Here is a 9,270-nt window from a genome sequence, read left to right as displayed (position 1 = left end):
CCTCTCCAACGCGGGTGGGCCTCATCCGATCTGTTGGGGGCCTGAACAGAACAGAAAGAGGAAGGAGGAGAATTCGCCCCTTTGTTCTGCCTCATTGCTTGAGCTGGGACATCTCATCTTATATTCTCCTGCCCTTGGACTGGCGTTTACGCCATTGGCTGGCCTGGTTCTCAAGATATCAGACGCAGACTGGACCCCATCCCCAGCATTCCTGGCTCTCCAGCTTACAGATGGCCAACGGTGCAACTTCTCAGCCTCTATAACCATGTGAACCAATTCCTTTCATAAATCTCCTTTCATATATGTATATCCCATTGATTCTGTTTCTCTGGAGAATTCTAACACAGTAATTTAATAAAATAATGTGTATTTTGATCTGTAAGCTCAGGGACAATAACCTAGAAGATTCAATGGAGAAGTCTGAGGCTTGGCCTACCACTCGCTGAATGGAGGGTCACCACACATGCAATAGTTAAAGATGCTGGCTGACGAGAGATGCCGTATGGTGAACTGAATAATGCAAATTAGGGATAATTTCAAACAGAGCCAAGTGCGATCTGCCTTCAGGTCAGGTGGTTGCACATTCCAGGTAAATTCAACACAGGTGAAGATTGTGTGTGAAGACTGGGATTAGTGGGTAAAACAGACTCTGTGCTTGCATCATTAGAAGGAGGCTTCCCCTCTGAGGGAATGTCCCATTTGTTTCAGGATATTTAGCATCCTGCCCCCAGCCCCTGGGAGCCAGTCGACATTGTGACAACTGAGATGACATAACATGTTGAAAACATCCCCTAGGGGGCGATGTCACACCGGTTGAGTACCACTGATTAGCACCACACAGCGAAATCACTCCCTGGGAATAAAGAATGAAGGAAGAAAGGAGATCAATGGGCCACTAGAGAGGAGAGAGGATGCGGCACAGAGAGGTGGGCGGGCATCTTAGGAGGAGGCAGGTGTCAGGGGTCCCAGGTATCGCGTTATAGAGGTGATGCCATATTTAGGCTCATGGACATTAAATTGAGTTCTTACACAGATGTCACCTACTTGGGCTGGGTGCAAACATCCAGGATCTGCACGTCCTCTCTCCTTCTCCCACCATCAACCCACGTGACTCAGCACCCAAACTGTGCCAAACAGTCGTGTGGATAATGCCCGATGAGGAAATGAAGGGACCCGTTTTCATGTTTCAATAGTATTTATAAGGTCAGGGGAGAAATGGCAGGAAAAGGTCTGTCCAACCCCTTATTGGGAGACGTCATGGGGACCTGCCATAATGTCCGGGGTGGGCTTGCTTTTGGACCCTGTGGAGAGGCCAATCCTTTCCTTCAGCCTCCAGACTGAGGGGCTCTCTAAAACACCTGCAAGACCAGAATTGTTAATTAGCTTGATCTCTCCAAAAGACCTAACTAGAATTCTGCACAAGGCTTTAGATATCATCTTCTTCCAAATTCCCAAGAGGGAAACTGAGTCCATAAAAAACAAAGGGAACTAGCAGGTTTAATAAAAATCTACTAAGTATCACGTGCTTTCAATACCCTGTCCCTTTCAACCAAAACATACCTCTGTAAGGATCAGAGGAGTTAAGTAACTTCTCCCAGGTGCACAGCCACCGCATGCTCTGGAGAGCATCCACACTCACCATCCTCTGGCGGAAGAGCACATGGCAGACCACGACTTCTCAGAGCTTTTTACATTACTTCCTATTTCCTGGGGCTAAAAGAGGCACTTGGCAGAAAATAAGAATGTATTTTTAGGCAGAGGATCTTACCTACTTTAGCTATTGCTGTTTTGAAACTGAGCGGCAGTGACATTCGCCTCCCTTCATTACCTTAAAACAAATAAACTGTCTGGGCCGTCCTCATTCCGTTTTGCAACCAGCATAGAGCTAATTTGTCAGCAGTGAGGTCTCACTGGGGACCCCTCCCTTCCTCAGCCAGGGTGGGGGCACTGAGCAGTGACCACACTCACTGGGGTTACCCCATCCCCGGGGCTGACTAGCTCAGAGAGGTCAGCACGCGGGTCCCCCCACCGGCTCCAGCTCCCCGTGCAGAAACCTCTCACGTCCCTACAAATCCTGCACTGATCTTTTCAAGCAGGGTTTCCGTCTGTGTTCCAGAAAGCCAGATTAGACCCGAAAAGAGGCTAACTCAGAAGCAGATTCTTATAACTCAGCTGGGAGCCCACTGGGGTCATTGCTAACAGAACAAGCGGAAAAACATTTTCATGACAGATGTTGTCCTTGATTTAAATTTGGCAGCATCAGAAGTAACTTCAAATTCTTGAGATACATTCTTATTGAAAGAGCAAAGTTAGATGGAAACACCATGAGTCCTGTTTTTGGTTTTAACACGTGTAGGGAAAAAGATGCTTGAACCGCACTGCCCCCTGGTGAAAGTGTGTCTCAATTGCAGGCAAAGTGTCTAGGTTTGTAATAGTCTCTTGAGGACAAACTTGTAGGTTTCTTGCTACATTAGAGAAAAATGACCAAGCAGGTATTTTGGTATATCTCACAACATGTGATTGAATATTTGCATTTTGTTTCTTAAGTTATTAAAAATATTTAGTAAAATCTAAGTGTACAAATATATAAATATTTAACACATTATCCTTCTAACCTTATTACCGCACAAACAAAAATAAAGTTTCATTAAAAATAACCAACTAGACATTATGTTGAAATAAAGAAAATCTAGTCGCTTGCTTAAAAATTAAAACGACATATTATTTGTTATTTTTGACAAAAGTTACCAATGGTGTTATTATTGTGAGAGAAGCACTTTTGTGTATGTGCAAAATTGTCCAGAGGAAACCTGTGAGTTTTGGTTTATCTTTTTTGCTTAAGACCAAATAATTGAGTCAAAGACCTTGATTATTTTTTCCCCCGAGGAAGATTAACCCTGAGCTAACATCCACTGCCAACCCTCCTCTTTTTGCTGAGGAAGACTGGCCCTGAGCTAACATCGTGCCCATCTTCCTCTACTTTATACATGGGATGCCTGCCACAGCATGGCTTGCCAAGAGGTGCCAGGTCCACACCCGAGATCCGAACCAGCGAACCCCGGGCCACTGAAGTGGAACGTGTGAACTTAATCGCTGTGCCACTGAGCTGGCCCCGAAGACCTTGATTTTTTTTTTTTAAAGATTTTATTTTTTTTCTTTTTCTTCCCAGAGCCCCCCGGTACATAGCTGTATATTCTTCGTTGTGGGTCCCTCTAGCTGCGGCATGTGGGACGCTGACCCAGCGTGGCCCAACGAGCAGTGCCATGTCCGCGCCCAGAAATCGAACCAACGAAACACTGGGCCGCCTGCAGCGGAGTGTGTGAGCTTAACCACTTGGCCACGGGGCCAGCCCCCCTGAAGACCTTGATTTTTAAGATGTAAAGAATTCAGATTTTAATTTTTTAAAATAGTGGTATCATTATAGTACACCAGCAAAAATACCGGTTTTTCAGTACTTTAAAATAGTGCTATATATCAGGATACCAGGATATTTAAAAAAATGCATATTGCTCTCATTATTTCTGTAAAGAATTTTAGGATGAATGTAAGTATTTGATAGTTACTTAGAACCCACAGTAAATCAATATACCCTCTTTGGATGACTCTTTGAAGTGAATCACAGCCTCAAATTTGAGAAACATTAGGGAAGAGAATTGTTCATAGCAAAAAAATCTTAACCTGAGGGGTTTCCTTATCTTCCAGTTAAAGTGCCTACCTCTGAAAACTTGGGCAAGATTTGAAGGAAGATAGATCGAGGAAAAGGAGAGTCAAGGATGCACAAAAGGGCTACATGTTTGTCTATGTCATGCCAACCCTGCCTGTGTATTCTATTTCTGGTTCTCACTGCCGAATTCTGGAATTTCTAAAATAATACAAATGAAGAAGATTCAAGGATGTGTAAGTGATATGTGCCTACCTAAGGGAAAGAAACATCTTACCTTCCCGCAATTTGTCAAGCAACTGAAATATCAAGAACCTAGACCTGCCTGCATGACTGAACGCTCACCTTGTTCCACACACCTTGTGTGTTTTTCTGTGGAATCAGAGGTGATGGAACAAGGAATATTTTTCTCCTGTTCTATACTGGTTATCTGCTGCTGCGTCACAAATTACCCCATACTTTGCAGCTTAAAATAGTAAATGTTTATTATCTCAGCATCTGCAGGTCAGGAATATGGAAGTGGTTTAGCGAGGGCCTCTGACTTAGCATCCCTTCTGAGGTTGCAGTCAAGGTGTTGGCTGGGGCCGCAGTCATCAGAAGTCTTGACAGGCTGGAGGACCCACTTCCAAGATGGCGCACTGGCATGGTTCCTGGCAGGAGGGCTCAGCTCTTCACTGGCTGTTGGCAAGAGACCTCCGTCTCACCACATGGGGCTCTCCATCTCCATAGGGCTGCTTGAGCGTCTTGACGACATGACAGCTGGCTTGCCCCAGAGTGAGTGCTCCCGGAGAGCAAGGAGGAAGCCCAAATGCCTGGTGGTTAGTCAAGGAAGTGATACACAGTTACTTCTGTCGTGGTCTACTTGTCAAATCAAATCACTAAGTCCAGCTGGCATCAGCAGGAGTACCACAGAATTAGCAGGAACACGATTTAAAACCACTGCACCTTCCATGAAAACTGTTATAGAATTTCCGGGATTTTTTTTTTCATTCTTAGTCTAATTATCTCTTAAAAAAAAATGAGCGAGGATCGGCTGGACCACGTGAATTCAAGCACTGGGCTTTTCTCCATTTTATGGACAAGCCAGGTTAGGGGACAGGGAACCAGAAATGGAGACGAAGTGCCCTTGGTTCAAGCTATAAAGTAAGATTTCCCGCTTTTGAAATGTTGATTATTGTTTTCAGGAAATGACTATCCCTGTAATGCTTATTGATCAGTTGTGAGTATTTGGGATCCTTGTTTTGTCACATCCTCCATTCTTAAGGAAAGATTTATTCGGTTACTTTGGGGTGGAGACCAACTCATTTTCTAAATGTTCACACTTCCTCATTGTATTAGAATATCAAAGCTTGTGTAGCCCACACCTATAAATTGTGGTTCACTTTAGGAAATGGGCCTGAGCAGTAATATAGCTTAATTCCCAACTCTCAGCCTCAAAACAACTCCCATCACCATCAAAATGACAAGATTACTTAGAGAAAGAGAAGCAACTGGATCTGAGGTTCACCCACTGGAGCCTCTGCCATTTTAGGGAGACCATTCTGGGAGTCAAAATTGGTTCGAGTTTATAATCATGCCCTATAAATTAATCAAGCATTTGATAAAGTATACAATTGTACAAATGTACCGAATGGCTTTTGCAAAGAATGTGTACTCAGAAAATGCCCTTTCTACTCCACTTAGATTTACCGGGATCCTATTCACATTGAGAATTGTGTCTTCCAGCAAAAGAGTAAAACTGTAAGTCAGCAATTGGGCTGACCCACCCAGGGCAACATCTGAGTCTAAAATGTGACCCTTGAAATGATCGGACCAGGGCATAACCACATCTGAAAAGCCAATGTGAGAGCCCTTTGAGTTGGAATTTGAATAATTAAATCTTTTCCACTTTTTTTAAACAAAATAAATATATAAGATGCTAATGATTTCAAGTAATTAACATAATCTTCTGAAATCAAGTGGAAGGGCAGTTTGTGTGGAGACCAGATGAAATTGTACAACAGAGGAACCGAGAAAATGCCATCCTACCCTGCATGGGGCCACTAACCCGAGGATGTGATGGAGAATGCATCCTCTTGGGCACACATCTGCCCGTTGCATGTGCCCCAAGCTCTCTGCTTGCAAAGGAACCTGGTCTCAACATCCTCTAGGGTCTCATCTCAGGGTTTTTGTGTGTGTGTGTGTGTGTGGTGGAGAAGATTGCCCATGAGCTAACGTCCATAGCCAGTTTTCCTCTTTTTCTTGAGGAAGAGTGGCCCTGAGCTCAGTTTTTAAAGCCATATTTTTGGCTTCCCGTCTGAAGCTGAAAATTTGCCTGGAGAATGGATGGGTCACATCTGACTCATCAGCCGGAATGTATTTACATTTAAAGGCATTTTTAAGGGTGCTTATCATTAGCAATACAACAGAAAATGTCCTTGACAAGGATGGGGAAATCAGCCAAGCGGCACAGAACAGGAAGGCAGGAGGTGGAGGGTTAGGGAAGGGAGGGAGATGGGCAGCAGAGCTACACATGAGCATGCGCGCTGGGATCTGAGGGCACTGCTGCAGTTGGTAACGCTCTCAGACCACAGACCCGCCTTCCTGTCTCTCCATTGAGAGCAAGGGGAACACAGACAAAGGGGGATTTCAAGGCCAGAAGCAGGAGCATCAGCTGGCAGAAAGACCTTCTCCCCCGGGGCCAGGACACCCAATGCATCAACGTGGGCCGTTGGGAGATAAACATTTTAGTAATTTCCTTGAGGCTGGTGTGTTTTAAGTTAATGCCTCTTGACAGATGCCTTGGGTCCTTTCCTAAAGGATTACAGTAGGAAGAAACATTATTTGGGTAGCCAGGCTTCATCCCAGCAACACAAGCAGCTCGTATTGGCCGCCTGTTGGTGTCTTTTAAAGAACAAGTGTGTTGAAATGTTTGGGTCTCTAGTTTTTCCTCCTGTTTCTACCACCTGCCCTGGGGATGAGGTGGGTCTATGGTATATTACAAATCCATATTCCCACCCTGGCCTCCTTGTGCCTTCTTACCTCTGCCTCCGAGATACCTAGCAATGAAATGATTCACAAGATCCATCGAGGCAAGAGCCCCAGGTGACCACAGATTGGAAGGAACGAGCACTGTTGGCATGAGCTTTGTCTGCCCACAGCAGGCCTTCTAGATTCCCTAACACTGGGACCAGCTTTGTGGACTGGGCTAGCCTATGCGGTGTGAATGACAGATGCCTGGTTACACCATAGCTGAAATAGCGCAATAACCAAAGAATGTTGAACTAGGAGCCATGAGGCCTGACTCTAATACCGATCGATCGTTACGTGACTTTGGACAAACTGTTCACCTCTCCGTGACTCAGTTTCCACCTCTGTGAAATACGGATATTCCTACTTTTCCAGGTCAGGTAGTTTGCATTATTAGCCCCAATTCTTCCATCACTCATAAAAGGATTATATACTCACCCTTGGCTACAGGACCACAGTGCCCTCAGGAGAGTCAGATTGCATGCCTTGGCCTGTTAATATTGGGCATGGCCATGAGATTTCCGTGCCAAGGGGACATGGGCAGAAACATCAGTGTGGCAGCTCTGGGAGGAGGCATCTGTGGTCTCTGTATGTTCCTGCTAACTCTCTGTGCTCACTGGGGTGCTCCACTGGGAGACGAATATGCCTTGTCAGCTGCTGTCCTTTAGCTGCAGCCCCAGACTAGCATGTGGGGTGAACCAAAATTCAACCCATGGCTTGGACCAAGCCACCCAGCCAAACCAGCAGAACCCAGGTTGATCAACTGAGCCACCATTGACCTAGTGACCCACAAGAGTGAAAAACAATGCCTGTTCTTGGAAACCACTGAGTTTTGGGATGGTTCATTATGTAACATTACTATGACAATTACTGACTAATATACTATGTCCCTTCACAGATTTGTTGTGAGTTCTCATAAAACAGTGAATGTGAAAATGCTTTGTAAATTGTTTAAAAAAAAAAAAAGGCACTCATCTGGAGTGAACTCATTATAAAGGCAGAAGCTTTTATTACTGTACCTAGACGAGTTCCTGGCACAAAACGGTAGCTCAATAAACATAGTATTAATTGAATTGAAGGATGGATTGATGGATGGATGAATAGATGGATGGATGGATGGATGATGGTTGGATGGATGGACAGAATAAAATATGTGTGTATTAACCTTGGAACTTCTACCATAGGCAATTTTTTCTTGGATTTAAACCATTAATTTCTGTTAAATATAAATACCCTTGAGAAAGATAAAATGTTTATCATAACACTTTGATTTGAGAATGTTCAATGCCAGATACTCAAAGTGGTTATAGAAATTGTAGAAAACCAGAGGTGAGGAGCAGGGATCTAAGCAATGGCCTTCCCACTTTGGCCCATGGCTAGTTTGTGTGAACCTTTAGCAAAGGTTTGGGCATTTTCCTAAAACTACCGTTCTGCCCAGAGCACATTTCTCTCGTGAAGTACATGCCCATGGACATGCACACAAACGTGCTCACTCCTATAGTCCTGTGAGCGTTTACATGTGTTATGTCTGTGAGTCTGCCACCCATCTATCTTTCTGCCTATCTGTCTGTCTTCTATCTCCATGCAGAGAGAGCGATTCATTGGAACAACCAGGGAACTGACGGTTTTATCTATCTGTAGCTTCTACCTATATCTCTGTCTGTCTGTCTGTCTATCTATCATCTTCTCTCTATGCACGGAGAGAAATTTGTTGGAACGACCAGAACTGATGTGGTTTGTGCCCTGCTGCTCTGCTCTGGGAAGTTAGATACAGAGCTTTGAAGGAATTAATCAAGTTGTTTTGACTCTAAGCATAAAATGTGTGTGCTTCTATGAGGCGGTGCCCAGAAATGTGGGCTACACCTTGGCTTCCTACGTTGGTGGTGAGACCTTGGGCAAAACGTAAAACATGTGAGTTGGGCTAGGTAAACTCCAAATTCTCTGAAATTGAGCTTTTCTCTGTAGCTTATAAAGGCAAAAAAAAAAAAGTACGCTTTCCTAAATCTTTTGGTGCTTGTACTCGGTTAGCACAGTCCTGGTCTGCATCAGCAGTGCACAATTCCTTGAAAGAGTCAGCTGGAGATTTTTAATTCCCCAATCTGCACAGTGCTGGCTGTCATGTCCACATCGTTTCCCCATCCCACTGCCCCCATGCCCGGGAATGCTGTTAAATTATTGATTCAAGCATATTTGCTAAGAAACCTGGGACTCTCAGAGGAAGGGCTGGTACTTGTGTTGTCTTAACGGATTCAGAGATCTGCATCATGAGCTCAGGACCCGAGGAACCCACAGCCAGCCACAGACTCAGCTTGTGGGTGTTGGTTTTGTTTTGTTTTCCTTGCTATTTTTTGGGATGGTCAAAAGTTTCTCTAAACTTGGATGTTCCTCAGGGTCAAATGCAGCCATCTGGATGCTTTTAGCAAACTCTCATTAACCTTCGCCACATGCCAAATGGCATCCACACTGGCTTCACGCTTCAGAGACCGACACATGGCGGCTCTACTCCTCGTTGGCTGTTTACGATCCAGCGGTCGTTTGTTCCCTCACTGGGGGCAGCAAGGACCATTTGGAGATCTCCCCGGTTGTGTCGGGGTTCACAC

This window comes from Equus asinus, chromosome 1 (assembly GCF_041296235.1).
Source record: "Equus asinus isolate D_3611 breed Donkey chromosome 1, EquAss-T2T_v2, whole genome shotgun sequence".
Lineage (NCBI taxonomy): Eukaryota > Metazoa > Chordata > Mammalia > Perissodactyla > Equidae > Equus > Equus asinus.
Note: the sequence above shows the minus strand (reverse complement) of the source record.